Source organism: Ursus arctos, unplaced genomic scaffold (assembly GCF_023065955.2).
Source record: "Ursus arctos isolate Adak ecotype North America unplaced genomic scaffold, UrsArc2.0 scaffold_34, whole genome shotgun sequence".
Lineage (NCBI taxonomy): Eukaryota > Metazoa > Chordata > Mammalia > Carnivora > Ursidae > Ursus > Ursus arctos.
This window is the reverse complement of record NW_026623030.1, coordinates 26,996,103-27,016,245: the sequence shown is the minus strand read 5'-3', so window position 1 is coordinate 27,016,245 and position 20,143 is coordinate 26,996,103.

Genomic DNA, 20,143 nt, shown 5'->3' with positions numbered 1-20,143 from the left:
AATGCTAAGTTACAAGTTTAATAAAACCAGGAATGTAGCCTGAACTGATCCAAGGCCTGGATGGTCTAGTAGGATGAATTATGTGATTTTTGTCTATCGATTTCCACTCCTATGAAAATAATCTTAGCACACATGTGCAGGGCACTTCACAGTGGCAACGGTGAAGTAGGTCCGTGTGGTCAACTTTGTTGGTGTCCTGCCCAGAAACCCTCACTCTCTCTTGCTCCCAATGGAATCCCAGTCTTGTTCAGATGTCAACTCTTGCGCGGAGCCATGAGTCTTGGGGAAGCTCATCTGACTCCAGCCTCAGGGATGGCAGTTGCATCTCATTGGCCCTGGTTGGTTCATCCATCGGTATGTGACTTGGTATTTTGCCAAGGAGAGGGAAGTTCTGCCGGGAAGGCCTTCATAAAAAATTGATTCCTTCCAGAGAGAGCCATTGGAAAGATGCAGTTTCTCTTGTTCCAATAGATGTTATGTCTAGATGCAATGACAGATACAGCCACAGCAGTGTGGCTATCTGCTTGAGGATGAAGGACATGCCCAGGGTGGTATCCAGACCATAAGAAAGGGAAAGAACCTGGATCCTTGACCCCACAGAGCTTCTGAATCCGTCAACTCTGTAGCCTGTTGTAGACTGGACTTCCTGCTATTGAATAAGAGAAAGTCCCTTTTCGTTGAAGATAATCTGAGTTGGTATTATATTACTTTATATGAAATTATTCCACCATATAAAAAATTGATATCACCCTCACTTATGGGAAAGAACCTAAGATACCTACATGATACAACATAGCTCGTAAATGACAGAGCTCAGAATTAAACTTGGTGCTTCTGGCTTCCTGTCTGTGGGAGGACAGAGGCGACAAAGAGCAGAAATAAAATCTTGAAACAAAATGTGGTCAATAACAGAAAAAGTTGCATTATGTGCTGGTAGAAATCTTTTTAGAAGAATGGATAACATCTAATCCTTCATCGTATCTTTTCTCTAAGCTTCAGCCTGGCCCTCATTTCAGCTGTTAGATTGAATTCTTAGAAAAAAAGATGAATTGAAAATAGGATTCTAACTATTTTTCTTTTTCATTTAACTCCTACTCACATCCTATCCTTCTTTCCCTGATAACTCTGATTATTCAATGATTCCTAGGGACTGAGGTCAGAAATTCTTAATTCATGGGTGGGATAGTTCCCAAACGTGCCTTATGCATCCAAAGCATGGTTTCTGGCAGCATCGAGCCCTCATTTCGACATGGAAACAGGTGTTTAGGGACCAGTCCTGCTGCTCATTTTTTAGAATGTGAGTTTCCCTGTTCATCCTGCTTTTCGTTAGCATTCTCTAATGAACCCATGTCACTCACTCAACTTGTCTTCTCTGGATGTATTGTCATTTGATGTCACTACTTGTATATGTTATTTAGAAATTCTTCAGCCTTGAGATTGACAATATAAATTACAGGCGCGTGTACAAGAGCAATCGTGTGTCTGAGCAATGTGCGCCCCGCGTTCCATTAGGACATGGATAGACGTCGATTTATAAAACAGAAATGCTACCTGTCCTTGTGAAGCTTACCACCTAATAGCAGGTATGTCATTCAAAAAGTAATAATTCTATAACATTCCAATGATCTATTAGCTATACTCGCTCTTTATTGGTCCAGTTAACAAATATCCTAAACGCTGTAGTGTAAAACAGGAGACAGAAAACCTTGACCCACAACCAAAATTCAATTTGCTGACTGTTTTTGTAAATAAAGTTTTATTGAAACACAGTCATGCCATTCATTTACCGCCGCGTGTGGATGCTTTCGTCTTACAGCAGCAGAGATGAGGACTTGCAACAGGGAATGAATGGCCCTCAAAGACTCAAATAGTTACTAGCTGGTCCTTGGCAGAAAAAGGTTGTCAAGCCCCGGCGTAGAACAGCAAAACTGTTACTTAAGTGCGAGGGACTGCTGGGCTCGGGGCAGACGCTGACCCAGAAACGGATCTAACGTCTGCCCTTGTAAAGTGTATGCTTGAAGAGGGGATTTCTTTTTTCTTTTTCTTTTTTTATCACCACCAATAAATACATACAAAACTAAGAATCTCATTACCTGGTAAAGAAAAAGCATGTTGCTCACTTCGAATACAATATAAGTCCATTGCCTTGATGAAAATGTTTCTCCAGGGCATTGGTTCATGATTTTCATCCACTGAAAAGACCCTAACCTTTGGCTCGGTTCCTCCATTATGAAATGGAACGCTTTTTTTTTTTTTTTTTTCTCAGAACATGTTAACTTTCGGAAATGGCAGATCCTAGTAATACCTGGAAGTAGAGGAAGACTGGCTTCATTTCTGCCTGTAGAAAATCAATGTATCTTTAAGGAGAACTTGGTTTTCTTTTCATTATATTGCTAAGTGGACTTCAGGAGTCTATTTAAGATTATGAGACATAACATGAAACATTAAAATGATTCTGATATCTTAACCCAATACACAGGCAACCTGTGTATTCATAGACTCTGTTTGCATATATAACTCACATTAGCTTAATGAGAACCCCGTCCACACATCATTACTGGATCGTGGCCTTTAGCCTTTCCCAGGAGAAAAGTTTATACTCACTTTTTCTGATGGTTTCCCTCCTACGTCTGTTTTGCAGAGCTGATGTTTAAATTCCTCGCAGAGCTGAGACATTAGTGGAGAGAGGAGAGACATCCATCAGTCTTGGACTGATAACGCCCTTAATTTGCTGGGAGACTTTGGGCACCGTGCCTTATGATCAGTCATGCAAGCTCGTTCTTCCATGCCCCTGGCTCAGACGTGAAGTCCATGTCTTAAGTAGCAAGAACTGGTCCCTCTAGCCTTGAGTCAGGAGGGTTGCTTAAAACACTCAGCCACTGAGCCCACCAGGTCAAAGGCATAGCGCACAGACCGGTCCTCTGAAACAATTCAGTGTAGCTCACATCCCATCCCATATTCGATGCTGGAGGTTGGCACCTGATGTCCGCAGGCTACGTTGGTTCTCAAAGATCTGTTCTGAGTCTCCTTTGCTTCTCTTACTGTTGACCTATACGATGTTAAAAACTAAATTATTTTCCAACAATAAAAATAGGGAGATTTTATACCAAATTCTAAATTTCTGGCATCTCTTGAATAAAATCAAGCCATCTGTTCATGCAAGGACCAGGTGTCTGCACAATGACAGTTAAAGAAGGAGCGGTCCACTCTCCTTTTGTCTCTGATGTCTGCCCACCTTCCCTTCAGCTGCCTGGTCCCAGCAGGGGTTTTCATTCCCAGTGCCTGATTCTGAAGGAGGCAGAGAGGAAGAACCAGCGAGCTGGCCTCATGGGAGAGGCTCGGTGCACATCACTGGTTTTGAGGAGGGTAAGGGCCAGGAGCCAAGGAACACAGGAGCTTTCTAGAAGCTGAAGAAGGCAACCAAATGCCCCCCCACACACACTACTGTCCAGAAGGAAGCACAGCCCTGCAGACCCCTCGATTTAACTCAGGGAGATCTACGGAGACTTCAGATTTTCAGAACCGTAAGAGCATGAAGGCCCTTTGGGCTGGGCCACCAAGTTCGTGCAATTTGTTACGGTACCAACAGGAAACTGACACAAGGTCTAATCCCCAACTCACACAGCGATGTTACAGAATCTGCTCTGTAGGTGAGAGCAAGAATCTCTTGCCAAGTCACTGCGCATGAATGACATCAGTCCCGTCTTCCTTTACAAAGGCTTCACAGCACTTTGTACATCAGATGTGGCCAACTCTCTAAGCTGCCTCGCCCGTATCCCTCCCCTAGTTTTTCATCAACTTCAGAGAACCCATACTTTCTTCCAGGCCTCAATATCCCTATCTCAAGTGATGAGCAGTTTTGTTTTCCAGTGTCCCATTCTCCCTTGCAGCTGGGAGTGGCCATTTGATCCTGTTCTGCCTCCATGAGACCCTGTCTTATGTTTCGACAGGGATGGAAGTTCTTGAGAGGATTTTTTCTGTGCTGAGAAAAGGGGAGACACGACTGGCATTTACTCTTTTTACATTCTTCTTTCCCGAATGAGGATGTGATTGCTGGAACTTCAGCAGACATCTGCACCGACGAGGAAAACATCAGAGAACTGAGAAGGCACTCACCTGGAGTGTACTGAGCTCCTGAACCAAAACTGCCAATCCCTAGATTTCTTGAGATATATATAAATATATATATATACGTGTTTAAATCCTCTATTTCTTTATACCATTAAGGCCAGCCAACTGCAATTGTGATCAATACCTGATACCCCAACATTCACACAGCTTGAAGTCCTCTCCGAGAATATTGGCACGTATCTGTCTCATCCCCCTCGACAAGTTTCGGGGGGATGGGGCCATGATTTACTCAGCTCCGCGTTCCTCAAGGTTCCCAGCACAGTATCTTCTCTGCTTTTTGAAATCAGTGGAGAGATATGTCCACACTGGTGGGAGTTTCTACAAGAACACCGTGAAGAATCCCAGGAATCCAATTCAACAGGCATTAAATTGTGTGCCAATTATTGTGTCTGATGCTGAACAAAAAGGCAGAATAAGGCACGGTTCCTACCCTCAAGGAGTTCACAGTCTCCCGGAGAGAAAATGAGCCTCTTCAATACAACTTGATAAATGTCATCAAGATATATGTAAAATTTGGCAGAAACACGCCATTGACAAAGGTGTTTTGCCTGTTAACCTTGTTTGGCTGCAGAGAATAGGGACTGGACGGGCTTATGCAATAAGGGGTTTGTCTGGTCTTTGAGGAGCCAGAAGCTCAGACGGGTCCTTGAGTGTGTTGACCCAACAGCTCAGCAGGGACAAGCGCTGATGTTTCCTTCTCATCTCTGTTGCCCTCCGCGATGGCTTCCTTCTCTCCTGGTAGCAAGAGAGCAGAAGCCGCTGCAAGCGCTCCTAGAGACATGACGACATGCAAGGGAATGTTAGCCGCTTCCTGCAGCTGTCCCTTTGCAGAAAGGAAGAATTTCCCAGGATTCCACCTTTATCTCATGAGTCAAGGGTTGCGTCAGGGAATGAGTTTACTCTGGTACCAGGTCAACTCACGGTGGAGCCAGGAGGATGGTGTCAGATCCTGGGAGGCACGTGGTGCAGTGGGAAGGAAGGGATGCCTGGGCGGATTTGGGTTCAGCGAGAAAGGAAGAAGAAGGCAATATGGTGTGGGGGGTGGTGGGGGGGCGGGGGGCAACGCATACCTTCCACTATAAACATGAGGAATGGCTATGCAGATGAAGTAGTTAAGTAGGCCATTTGTTAATATTTGAAAATATTTGGGGGACTAAGTTATAGCAGGTCACCTCAAAAGTTGGGAAGCTATCCTTTTCTTGTACCTATTTCTCAGAATTTTGGAAATTTATAGGCTTATAGCTTATTTCTCAGTGGGTTTTTTTTTTTTTTTAGTATATGTAATAAATTGAAGATAATACTATAGTTTTTTTAATGGGAAAGCACTTCTGGGGCTCCTGGGTGGCTCAGTCAGTTAAGCATCCGACTCTTGACTTTGGCTCAGGTCACGATCTCAGGGTCATGAGATCAAGCCCTGCACTGGGCTCCATGCTCAGCAGGGAATCTGCCTGAGGTTCTCTCCCTTTCCTTCTCCCTCTCCCTCTGCTCCTGCCCCTGCTCGCTCTCTCCCTTTCTCTCTCTGTCTAAAATAAATAAATAAATTTTAAAGAAAAATAAAATGGGAAAGCACTTTCAAACTGAAGCTGGGGCTATTTCAGTGCAATCCTGTCTGCTTCTGGAAGCATGGAGATTATTCCACAAAATTAAATTCACCAATACGTGTTGAGTATTCACTCCATGCCAGGCACAAGTTGGCCTTTGGAAACTTAGACATGCAGAAGAAGTCCCATTGCTTGTTACTTCTTCTGCATGGACAATTTGGAAAATTGGTACCACGTCATCAAACTAGTGATGTTTACTTCATCCTTACTACACGCCAGGCTTGTTCTAGGAGCACCAACAATTTAAGAAATGCATTTCAATGGGATTGAATACAAATAAGAAAAATGTATGTGCTTCCATAGGTGAGTTCATTAGTGGTTGAGATGGAGTTATTTCCGATCTGCTTTAAGAAGGCTACACAGGCTTTGGCACCAAAAAGAAGAGGAAGAAGGAGGAGGAGGAGGAGGAGGAGGAGAAGGGGAGGAGGAAGAAGGCTACAAATACCCAGGATTCTGGCGGTTGAGCCTCCTTGATTGTGTGGGACTGAAAAGGAAGACAAGGAGGATTTAGCTCATGTGTGGAGAGAGAATGGAAACACAACACCATCCCGGCCATGGAAATTCTCCCAGGAAAACCACCAGGCGGGGTCCCTGCCCCAGAGGTTTCCAATCTGCAGAGTGGTCCCTCGTCCTTAATAATCCAAACTCTGAGGGGTTCCTTTCACAGAAAACACAATGTGACTGGTGCCCTCGGGGTCCCCAAATCAAGTGGTCCTAAACCCTGGCATGTGCACACACCCAAACGCTCTGAGTTCACATCCCCAGTTCGGCGGTATTGCTGGAACCTGGCACCCGGCACCTGGTTGGCCCACAGCACCCCCCTTGCTGCTGGCTGTGACCGGACACCATTAAGGACACTCTGCTAAGTGAATCCCTCCATCAGGAACCAGAGCTAGACCCCAAAGTGCTGCCACACCCCTGTGCTTGCCTCACCATCGTAATACTCTCCCAGGTACAATGGACGGCAGGTTTCTGGGAAGATGGTAGCTGGGATGCCTCCAATCTGATCACCAACCCAGACATCTCTGCACTGAGCAGCTGATGGGTCTGTAGGCAGGTGGGTCCCCGAGGGACCAAGTGGAAGCCAAGGCTCTCTTGGTGTCTGGTTTTAATACTGGGAAGGACCTTGGGTACATCTAATATCCTGTTATCCCAGAGGGAAGGGGACTGAGGGCCAGAGGCACCATGGTGAGCCCAACTTCACTGTGTCTATAAGCCAGATTTTCTGCAGTCTTGGACTCCCCTGAGCAGATAAGCGGCGAGGTCTTCCATTTCCCTAAGCAGTCAAGGGGTGGAGAGAGCTCAGGTGTCCAGGGAAAGCACATCACACACGCCCATTTCTGCCCCTGCCCTTCCTCTCTCCACCACACATCCCGCCCCTCTGGCACGGATCATGTGGGCTGAGCTCGGAGAGGACACCAGACATTCTACAGGTGGCTTTGCAGACAAATCACATTACTGAGCCTGTCACCTTCTGCTTCTTGAATCCAATGGAAGCTGATTTTACTGTTCTAACCTGGGGACATTTTGGAATGCAGAAAACACGTGGTGCCAAATATCAGCAGTGATTTGGATAAGGGACTAATGAGACAAAGTCACTTGACCCCAGACTCGAAAAGGATTCGTACAAAAACACTAGGACAGGTGCTGAGTCTCCAAGCCCTTCCCGGTTGCCCAGAAGCCAACTTTTACAGCTCAAAAGCTCAAAACCACAAAGCAGGCCGTTTCTGTGAAGGTTTGCCAGGAAAGAAGGCATAAATCCAGCAAACGCTGTGGTTGCCTCCGTTTATTTTTTTCTAAAACGTTATGCAAATTTAATGTGCATGCAAATGAGGCCCTCCCCTTTGAATCCCAAGTATCCGTGAGGGTCGCCATATTGCTCCAGGGGCCTGGGGCTCCCCGTGGGAAAGTGAGTGACCCTAGAATTCATTATCGCCAGTTCATAAGCTATTTTTCCCACCAGCCCATAGCGCTCCCCTCCGGGGCCAACAGTCTTTCTGCTGCTTTTCCAGAAATTCATGTTGATGCCGTATTCAAATGTATTCTGATCTCTATGATGACCAGGTGTTTGGTGCTGAATCTTCAAAACGGAGGTTTCTTTATCCATTTAAGCCCACGAAGGCAGAGACCGCCTGAGTTTTGTCTCTGACCACCTAGAATAAACAAAAACTAAGAGAAAGCTATTGGCCCTAGTCGTCCCCTTCAGTTAGGTCCCTCCGGATCCTGGCTGTCCTCTCTCCTAGTGACAGCATCAACCGTGACAAGGAAGAACAGATTGGGAGAGGCAGTGCACAGAACGAAGGTCTGCAGAATATTCGGGTTGACCCTCCCCATCAGCCCTTCAGCCGAAAATAGCATTAGTTGCATGATTATTGAGGCCTTTGCCCTCCACAGGTCCCTCCGTCAAGTAATCCCTGACCAGCACAGTTTCAAGCACACTGGAAACTGTATTCAGTGTCCAACTTTTTCAAAAAAAGATTACTATCCTACCAGGGAAGATGAAAAATGCCATCTTATTAAAAAAAATACGTATTTCTGTAGACGCAAAATTTGCAATTTATGATGGACTGAAATGCATGGGTTCCCGCCCCCCCCCCCAAGTCCATGTGCTGAAATCCTAACTGCAAAAGGTAATGGTATAAGGAGGCGGAGCCTCTGGCAGGTGCTTAGGTCATGAATCAGATTCGTGCTCTTGTGAAAGAGGCTCCAGAGAGCATCCTGGCCCTTTGCGCCGGGTGAGGATGCCGTGAGAACACACCCGCCATGAGCCAGGAAGCAGGCCCTCTGGAGAACGTGACCATGTTGGCGCCTTCGTCTTGAACTTGCAGCCAAGTGAGCACGCCATTGCTGTGGTTTAACCCAGCTCTCGGCTGCCGTGTTCCGTTACAGCAGCCCAATAGGACTGAGACCCAGGTCCAAAAACTATTGCCAAGACCTTCCCACAGTTGGAATGTGGAGGGCGATTTTTCTACTTCCTAAATGAGAAATTAAATATTTTTAAAGGAATGCCAAGTGATCTCATAAGCCAAATGCAACCCTCGTCTGGGGGATGTCACCCTCTTAGGCCTCTGGGGGGTGATTAATTCGCCAAGGCCATCACCACCCTGACGACTGGGTAAGCAGATATGCTAGCAACACAGAGAGAGGCAGATCTGTACAGAGAAACCAGGGTTCAGGGCGCCTGGGGGGCTCAGTCGGTGAAGCGTCTGCCTTTGGCTCAGGTCATGATCTCGGGGTCTTGGGATCGAGTCTTACGTCCGGCTCCCTGCTCAGTGGGGAGCCTGCTTCTCCATCTGCCTGCTACTCCCCCTGCTTGTGCTCTCTCGCTCTTCTCACTCTCTCTTTCTCTCTCTCAAATAAATAAATAAAATCTTAAAAAAAAAAAAAGAAAAAAGAAATCACGATTCAGAAGTGGTCAACGGTGTATGGATTATTTGGAATGACCTAATCACAGATAATAGGGAATATCCAGACAAGCTTCTTTTCTACACTCTTCAGTTCTTTGTGGTATGAACATCCCCAAGCATCGTTGGTCACATGACTTGCATGGCTCAGGGCGTTCAGCGGAGAATCCCCTGCCACCCGCTAGATAAACGTCCATTGGACCAGGGAAGGCGGCTGGTTTGTACCCGGACGCAGATTTCCCAGCTTCTCCACTGAAGGCGGATTCTGGCAAAAGGGTTGAAAAGTGAAAGGAAGATTATGTCCCTTTTAACAAAAACTGCTAAATGTTGTAAGGGCAACGGTATCTATCGGATTCTGATGCTGTTTCAGATTACCTGAGACTAGAGACCGTCCCTGGGCTTCTGGAAGCCCCGCTTGGAAAAACCCCTGCCAAATTACCTTTGCTTGTGTGAGGCATGTGTTTCGAGAGTATTTTTTAATTAAATATCATAAGAATCCAGCAGGGCTTTTAGCAATCCCACATGGATGGAGGGGCAAAAACTGTGTTCACAGCTGCCAAAAAATCCGGTTCTTGAAGGGCCAGGGCCCTGAAGAGAAAGGAGCCACGGAGGGGTACATGCCACCCTCTGATGTCTCTTGCAAAGTGTTTGCCACACTTACCCGCACAGCGGACACAAGACTGCTACAGCGCAGAGCCGTTGACAGCGCTCTCGGAGCGCTAGGGGACGACCGTCCCAGGCAGCCGTTATTGTCCCGTTATGCAAACGAAAACCCTGAGCCTGTCTCTTGCTCAAGCAGCACAGCCACCGTTTGGTGGAGCTGGGATTCGAATCTAGGTCTGATTTTGCCAAAGCACTCCTCCCCTGACATGCTCTGGGGTCACGTCCGCGGCGTCCGCTGAAATCCCTCGTCAAAGCACCCTCTTTGGGCTGCTTGGCATGAGCTGGCCAATGGCCCCCATCCATGGGGCTCCCCACCTCCCTTCCCGGCCTTCCCCGCACCTCCCACCGCCTGGCAGCCTGTCTCTGTTTCCCGGCTGTCTCTCTGGCTAGACAGCACTGGGAGAGGCCAGACTGGTTGTGTTCAGTGCTGTGTCCCCACTGACGCGGACGGGTCCTCCCCTGGGCCCTCCAAGCCTATCGTTTAATGGGAAGAAGAGAGGTGAGCTCTCCATGTTGCGCTCCAACACCATGTTGTCAACCATCTCCGAAAATATTCGAAGAGGACAGAGGTTAAAGTGACCCAATGAGTCACGGTAGCACCATTCACAAAAGTTAAAAGGTAGAAACAACCCGGATGTCCTTCCACTGGTGAAGGGATAAACAAAGTGTGGGCCATCCATACCACGGAACGTGGCTTAGCCAGAAAAAGGCACAGAGGGCTGACCCCGGCCACAGCGCGAGGGACCCTCGGGAGCGAGCCGCACGCGGAAGGCCACACGTCGGGATTCCATTTCTACGAAATGTCCAGAACAGGCAAATCCATTCGGACAGAAGGCAGGTGCGTGGTTTCCAGGGGCTGGGGGAAGACGGAAAATACAAATGCGTCGGGGTTTCCTTCGGGGGCGATGAAAACGTTTTGGAAGTCCAGTAATGGTCGCACGTTATTGTGAATGTGCTTAATGCAACGGAATTGCTCACGTTAAATGGTTAATGTATGTTATACTAGTTTTACCTCAATATTTTAAAATTCCATGAGTCTTAACCCCAGCCCAATAAATTCTCCGTGCTTCAATTTGTTCGTTTATAAAGGTTTCTAAATAGCGAACCGGAACAGTCTCATTATGAGGTTCAATAGTGATTTAATGTATGACAACAATTTATAAATTATGAGGCATTGCAGAAATGCTGGTTGCTGTTTCCATTTCCTCCAGTTCACTCGGATTGTATTGTTACCATTTCTGATTCTAGATGAATTTTCGGGAGTCGTCGTAGATTTAAGAGGGAGCGGTTGGGGTAGCTACAGTTGTTCATTGAGCAGCGCCTGCAAAGAGAGATTACCACCGTATCGGCACCATTTTCTCCATTCCTTTGCCTTGAGCGTGTCCCCCCCTCCAGATCCACTTTGCACCCTTCCCGGCCCGGCCCTGCTTTGTGCTCGGGGGCCGGCCCCTCTGGACGGCATTCTGTGCAGGCACAGGCAGAATTCTGGGGACTGTGGGGACCAACAGCAGAGAGAGGCAGGGGTATTCACTGCCCTCACTCCGTCCCTGCTGGCCGCGGTTTATAGGTATCTCTGGACACATTTTACAAATAAGACAATGAAGCGAAGGCACACAGATGTTATTTAACCTGAATAAACCCAGGTCAGGTAACGGGCTCTAAAGCCCAAGCCCAGAACCTGGTTTCCTACTCAGTGGCTCCCTTCCTACTTTCTAATTTGGCTCGAGTGACAGCTCTGGGATTCACCAGCTCCAGCCAAGTGGGGCTGCAAATGCGCTCAAGCCCACGTAAAGACGCTATCCCAAGTGACCAAGCTGCCCCTCAGATTGAAATGAAATGACCAAGAACACAGTCCTCTTCAACTCCTCGCACGTGTCAGGAGTCGCGGCAGGATCCGCACCCCGGGCTTCTGCAGAGCCCACTAAGTTACCAGACAGAATTACCCAGTGAGAACTGGGTAAAAAAAAATCAAGCAATCTTGGAACTATTTCCCTTCCTTTCTAACGTTTGGGGCAAATTGAAAGAAAAAAAATCCAGCGACAGGTATTTCAGGATGGGGGCAGGGGACCTCCTAAAACCAGCCCTTGAAATGCTTCCAGGACAGTAAACCAGAGGAGAGAAGCGTGGGAGCCAAGCTCCCAGCATCCGCTAAGCAACCACAGATGGCAAGACGGGGCCATGACACGGTCACGTCTTCCCCAGGTGGCTCGAGGAGGGGAGAAGGCTCCGGGTCTGGCAGAGACCACCCTGGATCTGCCCGTGCGAAGACCCTTACCTCGCTGAGGAATGACAATAACCAGGTGTGGGGGTACTTTCTCAGATGTGTTCCGAGGGTTTGGGGGGCATTTATCACAAATGCCTTCACAATCCTCGGGTTGGAGGAGTCAGAGCCGAGGTCTGGGCTTTGCTTGTTTACCTGGGGAAATTTGGGTAGAAACAGAAGGTTCTGTAGGACCCTAAGTTTTCTGTTTTGTTCTTTTAATTTTTCCCGCATTAATTTCACGATGATGATGATGAGAACCGCGAGTAACATTTGAACAGTTGCCATGTGCCAGGCGTGTTGTTTCTGATTACGTGTGTTTTCTCATTTGACACCTTAACAGCCTAAAGTAGACAAGTGGTGGAAAATATGGAACTGCAGGTGTACAAGAAGAAAGAAAAGAATTTGTGATGCCAGCACCCAAAATGACCACTGTTAACGTACTGCATAATCTCCCAAACGATGCTGGGCCGTCCCACGTGCAGAGGGCCCGGCTCGCCAGGGTCCTGACGGCACTGAGGTTACGTGAGCCCCGTGCTCCCAGCGAGCAGCAGTGGTCAGGAAATCCCACTACCCTCCCAGTTCACTGTTAGAACACCCCTCCATATGGTCTAGCTAAGACTGCACCTGACCCCTTGCTTACCTCCGCCAAAGCCAGACACAGACCCTCCCGACTCCCATTCCTTCGGCGTGTGGGTGATTAGGAGAACTCCCTTTCCCCACCGACCCATCTGAACAAAATCCCCAGTGATCTGACTTGACCAAACTTTATTCAGGCTTCTCTCCTTTCGTGGCCCCCACCCCTGAGCCATAGAAGAAGGAACAACCTCTCCTAACAGCCCCTCCTGACAAGCAGCTGACCTCCGGGAGGAGTATTCCTCCATCAACTGTGACGCCAACCCACCAGCTCATTCCACCCCCCACATCTGACTCTTCCTGCCCTGGGGACTCGTCCCTATAAAAGAAAAGCTCCTTTTCTGCCTACACTTGGAGAGCCTGGTTGGTCTCAAGGGTCAGCACTTCCCGATTGCCATGACCCTTTTCCCTCTCACGGAGTCCCCGTGCCCCTTATTTGAATAATCATTTTGCATAAAGCCTCTCCTTACCGGAGTCTAGATCTATTGTTAGTTGCCACTATCTTGGGGGGGAAAACATAATGAGTGGGAGTGGGTTGAGGTGCTGTCTTTGTGAAGGACGGCCTCATTGAGGTCACATTTACTCCCAGCGAGACCCACATACAGTGTGCAGGGTTCATCAAGCCCCAAAACCCCATCCTCTTGGCCCTGCTCATACGAGCTGTGAAACAAGCCTCTCGGACTCCAGGATTTCAGCGAATTCCTCGGGAACTGGCCTCTGGAAAAGAGAGGTCTCAAAAATCTTGGGTCTGGGTCTCTCTAAAACTCTGGAAACAAGCCTGAGAATTCTTTACTAAGAAACCCATTCGCTGTGATTTATTCATTCTTTCCCGTTGTCTTCGAGGGGGGGCTCAGCTATCTGTGGATTGTTCCAGAATTACCCAACCTGCCATCAGTGAAAGTAAAAGTTTTCATTATTGTTTTATTTCCATTGATTCTTCTGTCAATGATCAATGTTTTTTTCATGTGCTTATTAATGATTTTTGTCTCTTCTCCTGCGAGTTGCCTTTTCGGTGCGCTATTGAGACGGCATGAATGAATTCCACGTGTATCTTAACCCCTTGTCTGTCTTCTCTGAACTAGCGTGTGCGACCACATTATTTTGGCCATGTCAGGAAACGTTAGGAAACGAGAGTCTGAGCTCCTTGCAGAAAGGGTAACGACTTCCAGAACATCGGCCATTCCTCTGCTTTGGTCCCTGGGCGTGGACAACATTGCAATATTCTAGGCACGAGCTGCCAGGAATAGATTATCTCCTTTTTAGGAGAGCCTCGATCTAGCAAACGCCCACGAACCGACATGGAACCAGCCATTTACCTAATGCTCTTCTTCCCCCCAAACCACTGCAAAAGCTAACAAATCCCAGTATTGGTTTATTTGGGGTTTTGCTTCATCCTTAATGGCTGAGATATTACAAGGTAGTGGGGTGTCTAAAGGGTTAAAAGGATGATCTATTCTATGAAGAGAGCAGGTGTTACAGCAAATGTCAGAGGATCTAAGTGTAAATGTCTAGCCAGAAAAACCAGCAAAGCCAAGTTTGTGGGTCAATAGCCCGCCCTGGTGCAATTTGCCTGAGTGTTTCACGTCCTTCCTTGTAATTGATCCTGACCTTTGGAGGCAACATCCCTTTCACAGACAGAAAAATTGGGTCTAGAGTGTGGAAGTCGTGGAGGAGAACAGGGATCCCAATCTTCAGACTGTGGACTCCGGTCCTTTTGCAGCTCGGGCTTCCGGCCGCCTTGTCTAAAGGCACTCTCCCTCGGTTCCTACAGGGATGCCTTTCAGAGAGTAATCACCTTTGCTATTTCTTAACAATGGGATTGCTCTAGGGACAAGAAGGCCTGGCAGCCTGCGGAGCTAGTACCAGGACACACCTCAGTGCACCTCACCCGGGCTTGCCCACCCCCACCCCCCACTGCTTAGGACCGCCTGGGGACACTTGGTTGCCTTGTAAAGGCTTCCTGCTGCTTCGGAGCAGAGATGGGCCTTTTGTACATTTCTAGGTGGGCCTCTTTGCTAAGCGGACATCAACATCTCCGGTTTGAGGTTGGTGAACACTTCCCAAGAGCGGGGAAGCCGAAAATACACTCCGAGTCAGGGGCTCTCCTACCCTTTCCCAGAAGAGGTTGGAGAGAGGAGGTTGGGGCCTGATACATATCTGGTAACCCCCGCTGGATTTCAGAGGATAAGAAGAGTCCGTGAACCAATGTCAGTGTGTCTCCCACCCCCTTGGCTCTTACTGCGGGAAGAATCACTGCATCAGAACATGGGGGGGGGGGGGGGGATGCCCTGTGTTAGACCGCCTGTGATGGTCACTTCTTAACAAATGAGCTTTCTTTACAAGCAAAGCAGGAAAATCGACAGACACCCTGATGTTTAGGATTCAAGGGGAGGAGACCCCACCCCTCCCCAGCCTGCAGTCAACTAGTTCGAGGGGCCCTTCGGGTCCACACGCCCCCACCCGGCACCAACAGAGAGCCAGCAAAGCGGGGTGCGGCTCCCCCGGCCCACCCAGTGCTGCCAACAGGAGCCGGCAGCAGAGCTGGGAGGGCGGGAGCGGGGTGGGGGGGTGGGTGGGGCGGGGGGCGGTGCTGAGCCTGGTCAGTGGCCCCCCCCAGCCCTGGGCAAAAGCTGCACAGAGGAGCTCACACCTTCCTTCCCTGCAGGTGCTGTCCTCTGGGACCTGTGAATGAGCCTGGCATGGAGCATCAGCAAAGATGGGGTGCTCCCCGCTACCAGACCCTGCCCCCAAGGAGCCTATCGATGGCCCCGGGCCAGTGTTAGGAAAAACGTCACAAAGAAGTGGCGCCCCTCCCCCTCCTTTCTGGCAGCTGCCCCCAAGGCGCTTGAGGCGCTGAGCCCTGCCTATAGGCCGTGCCCACCTGCAGACAACCCTCTCAAAGAGGTGTGTCCCCCCTACCCACCCACTGCGGGAGCCTGTGGGGCTGCATGGACCAGCCCCTCCAGGAGCTCCGGGCACTGGTCCTTCCCAGTAATGGGCAAAACCACCAAGAGCCTGGACCTCCTCTCGTCGAGTCACCTCCTCAAGAACTGGTGGAGCGCTGACCCCAACATCCTAAAGGTGTTCTTCCAATGAGTGGAGTTGGGCGGGAACAAGCATATTTCACTTTTCCTGCTCTCTTGTACTGCAAGCAGTCAACAAATAGTTCTCGTGTGGTCCTCCTGCCCGTCCTGTCCCTCTTGAAGCTCCCATCCACAATGCAAGGTCGATGTGATGGTCCCCCCTATGTGATGGGGAAATAGAGGCTCATGGAGGCCAGCCCAAGGCCACACAGCCAGCAACAGGCAGCCAGAAACCAAGACCAGGATCCGCCAGAGGGCGGGAGCGAGGGAGGGAGAGAGGGAGGGGGGAAGTAAGAAAGGAGGGAGGGAAGGAGGGAAGGAAGGAAGGAAGGAAGGAAGGAAGGAAGGAAGGAAGGAAGGAAGGAAGGAGGGAAGGAAGGAAGGAAGGAAGGAAGGAAGGAAGGAAGGCCCCATTTCTGTGGCGGGATCTGTCCAGGTGGCCATCACCAGCTCTGGCTTCCACTGACGAATCTGCAGGATCAGACCCAGCCAAAAAATCCGGGAGTGGAAGCCTGAGACCACAGCAGTGGGGTGATGCCATCACATCAGAGCGTTTGTAGAAAAAGCACTCGTGTGTAGGGAGGTGCTGCAGGTGTGTCATGACCTGGCTGAGACATCCATCTCTGTTGGTGCAGAATTCACAAAGACACAGAGACAGGAACACAGAAGGCTTGCAACAGCCTATCAATGGACCTGCCCTGCTACACAGCCAGGTCTGCAGGTGGGTTTGGGGGCGTCCGGGGGAGAAGGGGTGCCGTGGGCTGCCGGCAGAACCTCGGGACGGTCCTCATCGATGGACTCACCCTCGCATCCCTGTTTCCGGGCTTGGCTATGTGCTCCTCACGCGTCCTGTGATCTCCTTTTCCAAAGAATAAGTGATGTGTAATGGAGCTCAGCGCTGACACTTACAGAGGATTAGAGGACTAATAATATTAATGATATTTTTGTTAGTTCAACGTTGTTTTTGTGCAGATTCTAATTCATGCTGCACTCAGCCCAGGGGCATAAGTTAAAGATTTTTTTTAGAAAGCTTCTTAGTAAATGTCTTAGTTAATGGAAACCAAAACAAGCCAATGACCCTTTTCTCTAACCTTGAAATTGCAAGGATTGACAATGAACTCTGTAATGGGGCTCTCTCCACTTTGCACGGCATTTGAGAGCTGAGTTATCCTTCCTGTAATGACACTCCACCCACAAACTGTACATCCTTGTCTCTTTTTAGGAAATCAAACACAAACTCAAAGGAACTTAGTAAGTGTAAGCAATCCATGGCTAGAAATTAATGACGTTGCTCCCATGTCTTGTCTAGAATAAAGAGCGTTCCGTGTCCAAGGATGCCCGCTATTTACATGGTGGTTTTTAAGTTGTCAAATTTATTCATTTGATAAATATGGATTGAGTTTCTTTTTTGTGTCAGACAGCAGGCTAGTGTCTGAAGGTGAAGTGAGAATAAAAGGAAGGGTCTTTCCCCCGTTGATCCAAGGTCAACCTTGGAGACAGAAAGGCCACGGGACCTTTACCTTCTGCGGAGTGACAGCGCAGAGGCAAATCTATTTGCCTGGCTCAGTGTGTATTCTCTAACTAAATTAATCATCAACATTGAAATACAATATTGCATATATAAATAGCATCTCCTTCTTCCTTTTAAAATTTGGAAAAGGGGTGCCTGGCTGGCTCAGTGGGTAGAGCACGTGACTCTTGGTTGGTCTCAGAGTCGTGAGTTCAAGCCCCACTTTGGTGGGGCTTGCATACTGTAAAAAATAAAATATGGGAGAATAATCAACCTTGAGTCCACGTTGCCTGGACACAGCCGCCGGGAGGTGAGTGCTAGCTGTTGTCCGTAGTGGGGCACATGCTTCAGCTCATTCCTGCTGTCCCTGCCTGCTCCTGCCTCTTACCTTGCCTCTCCAGCTAATATTATGTTTAGGAATGTGACTTGCAAAAAAGAAAAAAAAAGAAAGAAAGGTAATTGTGCAAATAATTTCATCTAGTTTCATCTGTAATCGCATGACGGAGGACAAGTTAAAGAGAGAGTTACGTGTCGGGCGGGGTCTTCCCTAGTCTCAGGGTCCAGCCCCCGAGAATCCTCCCAGGTCAGGTTGCAGGGCTGAGCAGGGACAGGCCCCGGGCGGGTCGGGCTTTGCAGCCACAGTGAGCTTTACAGATTGAAGTCATTTCATGCTCCATTAAATAACTACTCGCCTTTGCTTGGCAATGTGCATATTAATGTAGCTAAATACATCTGTTGCCAAGAGCTGACCTGCTTCAAGAATTCTGTGTACAAGGTCCAGACAAGACCTTGCCCTATTGTGAGGATTTTAAAACTGTTGAAAAATCGTCCTGCAGCAAAGAATGATGTCAGTCCCGCTATTATAACTCTAAGCAAGATCCTGGGCTGTGACAGTGTTCAACTGTCTAAATGCTACAATGCTGCCAGGCAAGTGTTCCCAGGTCTGACATAGTCATCTACTTGACATTCAGCAAATGATGTTGTGTTTCTATGGAGTGGCACCCATCGGAGGAGGCCAGAGCTCACGCCATTCAGCCCGTCCCCTGCCTGCCCTGAGCACCTCCATTAATTCAACCATTACTGATATAAAAGGGACACATTTAAATGTTTCAAGAAAAGAAAGCACCTGCAGCTTTCAAAAGACATCTCTCAAGGACGGGGGAAGGCACGTGAAGATAAATCTACCTTTCGCTTTATTCCGTCTTCAATAGGTGGGTTTTGGAACACTAATAGAATTACTTCATCTTCAATAAAATTCCAGCCCATGGTTGCTTGGCGGCGAGGGAAGACTTCTCTATTAACCTTTCTTCATGAAAGCAAAGGAGCAAGGACAATGGGTCCGACAGCTGGTGTCCACAAAGCCACGTGTGGCCGCGTGTGGCAACATAAAAGCCTCTATTCCGTGACTACAATTTGTGACACAGCCCCAAGCGCAAGACCCAGCAAGAGGCACTTTGCGTATATTGTCTCTTTGTCATCTTTGTAAAAATGGTAAAGCCGGCTTTATCAAGCACCGTGTGCGGGCCCGGCTCTGCAAACGACCCACAGATCGCCGCGTGGAACACGTAACTGCCCGTCTTACCGAGGACGAGATGGAGCCTACAAGAAGTTAATGGGCACCGAATCAAACAGCACGTACGTTCAGGAAACACAACACCCGTCGATGCACGTGCCGGCATCATCCGCCAGGTCTGAGAGCTGACGCCGACGCCCAGCTGTGTCCCGGCCTCAGGTGGCGGCCGCCTGAGCCACCGTCCCACAGCGGCGCCTGAGACATGCCTGAGGATCGTAAAGGATCATGTTAGGCAATTATGCCATTAAGGGTTTTTTTAGGATTTTATTTATTTATTTGAGAGTGAGAAAGAGAGAGAGAGAGGGAGTGCGTGTGCATAAATGAGGGGAGGGGCAGGGAGAGGGAGAAGCAGGCTCCCCCCAGAACAGGGAGCCCAAAGCAGGCCTCGATCCTAGGACCCCGGGATCATGACCTGAGCCGAAGGCAGACACTTCACCCACTGAGCCCCCCAGGTGCCACCAAGCCATTAAGTTTTGCGTGTCCACGTGTATTGAACATTGTGTCCCAAACACATGGGCTATGCCTCCAAAACCACCAGTCATTGAGCGTGCAGCATACATGGGCATAGACATCACGCACACATATGTGTTTCTAAACGTGCACATTTTCATCCATCCATGTAATGTGCTTTCTAATGAAAGTTTAACACACCTGCTGGGGTAAGGAGCTCTAACATCAGCTCCCCGGTGCTCCTGTTAAGTGAGGGCACAGCGGCTGGGTTACAGTGGTTTCAGTCTTCAAAGCAGGGGATGATTTTCTCCCCAGAGAGTAAAAATCGTGCCTCTCTTCAATGATCCTAAGGAATGAGTGGTTCCTAGGGTAGTAGCTGGGAATACACACTCTGAGCCCTGTCACCTGTTCCAGATCCAAAGACTCTCATTCTGTGATTTCAGACACGTTTATTTCCTTTCTTAGAACAGCTTTATTGAGATAGAAATCACCCCTAATCGCAGATCGTTTTCATAACTCCCCATCGAAACCCATACCAAGGGGCGGCCACTCTCCCCCTCCCCCACCCCCTGCAACTACTAACCTACCTTTTCCTTCCATCTCTATACATTTGGTTGTTCTCAAGCTTTCCTATAAGTGGAATTCTACAACCTTAGTCTACCTGTGTCTGACTTCTGTCATTTAGCACGCTGTTTCCAAGGTTCAGCCGTGGGGTAGCGTAGATCAGCTCTTCATTGATTTTATGGCTGAATAATTTCCCAGTGTACAGTTATCCGCGTTTTATTTATCCATTCATCAGCTGATAGACTTTGCGGTTGTTTCCACTCTGGGC